The following is a 6,000-nucleotide window of genomic DNA, read 5'->3' on the forward strand; positions in this document are numbered from 1 at the left end:
AGAAATAAATAGACATATTGATGGAATGAAACATTTCTTCACTTGACTGTTAAAATAGTGACAATATTTTTAAAATTTTAATCTTCCACATCTGGAAGAATTGTTAATCAGTTGAATGAGCATAATGACCCAGTTTGCAGTAGTGAATAAACTGCATATTCAGAGAGTGGAAATGGAGCCAGCCCAGTGTGGTAAAATTCCAACTGTGCCATTTCCTTACAGATTACAAAAATCTAGAATGTTAGAAACTCATTCTATATTTGGTGTTTTGGACAACGTTAAAAGCTACAGCTGCTCATTTGTGAAATTTAATATTTAAAGTCAGGATTCTTCATACATTCAGAGACAAAAACACATTGGCCAGAGGAGACAAGGCTAAATAAAATGGTTTTAGAAATATTATGATTTAGCCAGTGGTGGGGTGGCAATTTTTGTAAGTGAACATATTTGACATAACGCCCAGGTTTTTTTAAAAATTGAAGCAAAAGCTCTGTGGTATTATTCTGAAAAATGGTATTATTGTTACTTTATTCGATGCATTTTCTTGAATTCTGGAGTAGTTTTTTTGTGAGGATATATAAACAAGCATGTTATTTTCTGGCACATAAACAACTTTATATTAGTCATGAGTGAAATACTGCACTTTCCTTTGGTTACAATGAAATACTTTTGTAATGTACAACTTACTGTTACTAATATTAATAGATAGATGTTTGTTAATTTAATATCATAATCCTCTATTCACTATTTAATGTTGGCTTCATCCACTTATCTTAACAGGTAAACAGCTTTGTAAGATAGCCAAAAAATGGTACACAAATGTATGAAACACTCAACAAAGAAATATTGTCGATGGTAATTTCTAGACCTCTTGTATCAAAATGATTTAGGGTCACACAGTTATAGAGCTGTACAGCATGGTAACAGACCCTTCAGTTCAACTCATCCATGCAGACCAGATATCCTAAATAAATCTAGTTCCATTTGCCAGAATTTGGCCCATATCCCTCTGAACCCTTTCTATTCAGATACCTCTTCAATGTTATCATTGTACCAGCCTCCGCTATCTCCTCTGCCAGCTGACTGCATACATGCACCACACTCTGAGTGGAAAAAGTTGCTCCTCTTGTCCCTTTTAAATCTTTATGCTCTCACCTTAAACATATCCCCTCTAGTTTTGGAATCCCCTACCCTAGGAAAATATCTTGGCTATTTACCCTATCCATGCTCCTCATGATTTTGCAAAGGTCTATAAAGTCACCTTTCGGTCTCTGACATTCCAGGAAAAATAGCCCCAGCCTATTCAGCCTCTCCCTACAGCTCAAACCCTTGTTGATAATATAACAGTTAAATGTGAAAATTATCTCATTTTTCTCAGTATCTGCTTTGGCATCATATAACATTCATCACAGGTTAGCTCCCCACATTGCCTTATATTATGCAATGTACCATGTGCTTTTATGTGCTTCTGGACCTCGGAACTCGGACACCAAAATTTTGAAAAGGTGGGTGTTTTTTTGATTATTACTTCTATTACTAACGATCAAAAAGTGGGTCCCAAAAATAAATAGATTGCATGCTTAACACGCCTCAGTATGCTGTCTACAGTACTTAACAGTGTGGAACAAAAGGATGCACACAAAAGCAGAAACTAAAATTTTCTGTTTAGTATTTCTCAGGAAAAGAGGAATAAACTGTAAATATTTATTTTAAAACCCACAACACTATAAACTTTGCATATTTTGTTGTCCTATGCTGGACATCTCCCAGAGCTACCGAGATTTGGGATGAAATGAGCCCGTCACACTGCAAGCAAAATTCAAAATCTCAGTTAGACCACATTTATAATGCAATACTGTCTGCTGAAATGCAATTTGCTCAAACACACACTGGAAAAAAAGCAAAAAATAACATTTACATTTCTGTAGCAGAAACTTTGATAGTACAATTGTAAGGATGGACTGAATAGACTGATTCATGTCTCTAGAACAAGAGGGTCTCGAGGTGACCTGATTGAGGTTTTTAGAATTGTGGTGGAGCTTGATAAGGTAGATGGGCTGAGGATGTTTTCACTAAGTTTTCACTAATTCACTAATGAATTCAACAAGGAACTTATGAAAATCATCTTTACCTAGAGGATGATGAGAAAGTTGGAGCAATTGCTGTAAACAGTGTAGATACTTTAAAGGCAAAGCTAGATTGGAACATAAAAGGAAAAAGGGAGAGAAGGATATATTGATGGAATGATGTGTAAGGATGACAGGAATCGTTTGTGGAATATAGACACCGGCGTAGACCTATTAACCAAATCTGGTCCTGTAAATTCAATGTAAAACTGTGGATAAATGAATTACTGGTGATTGAATCTCCACGTTAGTTCATAACATTTGCCCTTATATCAAATACAAGCACGGTGCTTTATTCAAATGTTTTAGGATGCCATTGAGGCATATGAATCTGCTTCATTACTGATTTCCCACTTTAGCATATCTTCACTAATTCACCGAAGCATTTATTTTCTGTTGCCATTGGTTATGTTGAAAAACAATGCGTGGACTTTCAGATATCAATAATTCACTAACACAGGAAAGATCAAAGAGCAGTTAAAATCAGAATGATACTGAACAAGACTGTGTTCATCACCATTTAATGCCAAGATGGATTCAAATACAAACGGCAGAAGGCTAACGGTTTGCTGATGTCAGGTCTGCCGTTCTCAATAAACACATTTGACGTCTAATTTATACATAATGGTACTGAATATTTGGAAGTCGTTGATGGCAACGAGCATGAATATAAAAAGCCATTCCTTGTAGGCCTGCTTTGAACTCTACATTGATTTACTCTTGTTTCAGATATCAGGGTTTTGAATGAATGTCCCGATTCTGGATCTTCACCCACCAATAATTTATATCCCTTAGTGTCTGGAATAAAACAGACTGATAAAAGAAAAAAAATTGCAATTGTACCATGCGATGGGAATTAATTGGGAAATATATTAAAATGATTTATATACTAATCGTTGCTGTAAAATATATTAACTGTTTTACCAGTAAATTTTGCTGCAACTGAGCACCGCTATAGTGCTCCTACAGATGTTGTGAAATTATCAATCTTGCAAGATTGGCTACAGCACAGCAATGCTGCTGGGTCAAAATCCTGGAATTCTCTCCCTAATGGCATTGTGGGTCTACCAACAGTCCATGGATTGCAGTGGCTCAAGTGTCAATTAGGGATGGATAATAAGTGCTGGCCCTGCTAGTGATATCCACATACCACGAGGGAATAGAGTAAATTCATTTGCATGGCTCTGAAAAGTAATAAACCACAAAGGCAGCATTCCTGTTTTTCCTGTGGCAAAATACATTCACCTTTCACTGAAACTTTGAACAGCCCGTCTCATAACTTTTTCTCAAAATCATTTTGTGGCTGAATTGCTCAATGCCTTTTAAATTGAAGCAAGAGGTATTCAAATGATATTAAGAAGCTAAACAACCAATCCGGCCACCACAGCTCTTGAATTCTATTCCTCCCGGAATGAATCCCAATGTTTTGATTTTAGTTCTAATGGCTTTGTTACCTTGCTTTGCTGTGTTTAATGATTTGTGATTTATATTCCTAGACTCTATTCCAACAAATATTGAACTTATAAAGTCTATTGATAACTATTGTTAACTTTATAACAATATTAGTAAATTGTTTGACATCAAAGATTAACTTCAAGTGACAATGTATTTTGCACATAGAATTAGAGCGTCATATACCATGGAAACAGTTTTCAGTCCAATTAGTTCATGCCGACCAAGTTTCCCGAACTATACTAATCCCATTTGCTTGCATATAGCCTGCAGCCCCCAAATCTTTCCTATTCACGTACCTGTCTAAATGTTTTTATATGTTATAGCCGTATCTGCATCTAACATTTCCTCTGGCAGTTCATTCCACATACGAACTACCCTCTGTATGAAAATGTTGTCACTCAGGTCTCTTTTAAATCTTTCTTCTCTTACATTAAACACTTTCCCCCTAGTTTTGAACTCCCCCACTTTTGGGAAAAGACCTCTGCTACTCACTTTATCTATGCCCCTCATGATTTTATAAACCTCTATAAGGTCACCCCTCAAGTACCTACACTCCAGTGATAAAATTCCTAGACTATTCAGCTTCTCCTTATAATTAAAAATCTGCATTCCTGGTAAATTTTGTTTCTCCATTTTAATAATGTCCTTCCTCTAGCAGGACGACCAGAACTGTAGTGTGACATCACCAATGTCCCGTACAACCTCAGCATAATATTCCAACTCCTAAACTCATTGGTCTGAGCAATTAAGATTTCCCAGATTATTCGTGGGGCATCAGTCTTTGAAATATATATGGTGATATTACAGATGTACTAACCATCTTGAATGGCGAATTGTGAAAAAGGTCATCATTCTCCAAAAGGAATATAATTGAACATTTCTGATAACTCAGAACATAACTAATGACAGTGAATTAAGAAAGCTAAGAGGAGTGCCATGAGGAAGCATAAGTGAATAGAATAAAGCAAATCCAAGTTGTTTTTTTAACGTAAAAATCACGAAAGAGTATCTGGGAAAAGATTAAGGCCCATTAAGCACCATAAATATAATCCACATGTGGACCCAGAAGATGAGGGCACAGTCCTCATTTAATATTTTGAAATGTGAGCAGCATTAAGACATGAGATGTTACTGCCATAAATTCGCTGATTGACATTTGCTATGACAATATAGTTTGCTTTATTCCGTGGTTAGATGGTCGGAACATGGGTGCAACCATTCAAACATGCATAAGAGAAAAATAAAAGATCCTGGCCTGAATATTCCTTAACATCCTGAGAGTGCCATAGAATTCCTGTTTCTTTATTTTGCTAATTTGAGACTATGATTTTGTACTTTTGAAGATCTGTAATGCTGGACTTCTTCTTGCTCTTTTTTCAGTTACTGGGAATTTGCACTCAAGAATCTGTACCTAATTACCTTGACACCAAAGATGGGATTGTAAGTGTTGTCCTGTAAACTTTCCACTGAGCTCATATGAGCACATGTGACAATAAAGCTCATTCTAATTTAATTCAGTTCAATATAGAGTACAAGTGGCAAATATATCATGTATCAATCACATTAGGAGATTCCCTCTGCATGTGTTACATAAAATGCTGTCTTAAACCACAAAACATTATGCTACAACATTCATTATATTCTGAGTATGTATCACAGCCATCACATTTTTTAAAAATGCTTTATCACTGAATCTTTTGCTTTAGAAATGCTTTTTTAAATGATAAAAAGGTTAGGCCTGTGCTTGCTGGAAGAATACATTCTTAAACTCCATGTTTGGGACTGTAGATTCCCTCTCTTGTGACAAAATGGCTTATGCAGTTTTCCTATATTAATATACAAATGTGTAAGACAATTAGTACTACTTACCACAGTATGTTTTGTAGATAATTCTTCAGATTCTTTAGTTTTATATTCAGTACACCAGCTGCAGCATCACCACAAATAGTACTGTGACTGAAATGGAAAGCGGGCACTCAGTGACAAAAAGCAACTGTTCGAGTATATATACGAAAGAAAAGAAAACTAACCCACCCGTTTCAAAGGGAAACCCCTTCAAAAAAAACAAGTCACTTTCTCATCATTATCAAAAAAAGTTTTGACTTTGTGACCCTCCTACGGTTTTCTCTTTAAATTGGATAGAAAAATGTTGAGCCCCTATGTGGTGTCGCAAGCATGAGGATTCCCTTGTCTGCATAGCTGTAACGGAAAAAAGAGTCAGTACACTCCCACACTGCAAGAGGAAGCCCTAAAGAGGAGCCTCAGTGAACTGAGTGGCCTGCATCAGTGGAAAACTTACATCAACAGCAATGATAACAATATCATAGATCTGTAATTTACAGTAATCGTGGAGTTACCAAAGACACACCTTTATATTAATCGTAAATGTTTTGTTAAATAAAATAATCAGCGTGTTTAT

At 35.9% G+C, this 6,000-nt stretch overlaps 1 protein-coding gene across 2 annotated transcripts in view; it reads right to left on the reverse strand.

Moving 5' to 3' along the window:
• The window catches only part of tnip1 (TNFAIP3 interacting protein 1), a 74,640-nt gene extending 68,884 nt beyond the window's left edge, over nt 1–5,756 (reverse strand). Inside the window, exons 1-2 of one of the 2 annotated variants that reach the window (XM_048539648.2) lie at nt 5,616–5,755; nt 5,451–5,537 (exon numbers count right to left, since the gene is read on the reverse strand). The gene's annotated coding sequence lies outside the window, so the exon portion shown is untranslated. Of the gene's footprint in view, nt 1–5,450 lie in introns of both variants that reach the window. The other variant, XM_048539639.2, reaches the window with a different exon arrangement.
• Nucleotides 5,757–6,000: the final 244 nt, after the last annotated feature.

This window comes from Stegostoma tigrinum, chromosome 1 (assembly GCF_030684315.1).
Source record: "Stegostoma tigrinum isolate sSteTig4 chromosome 1, sSteTig4.hap1, whole genome shotgun sequence".
Taxonomy (NCBI): domain Eukaryota; kingdom Metazoa; phylum Chordata; class Chondrichthyes; order Orectolobiformes; family Stegostomatidae; genus Stegostoma; species Stegostoma tigrinum.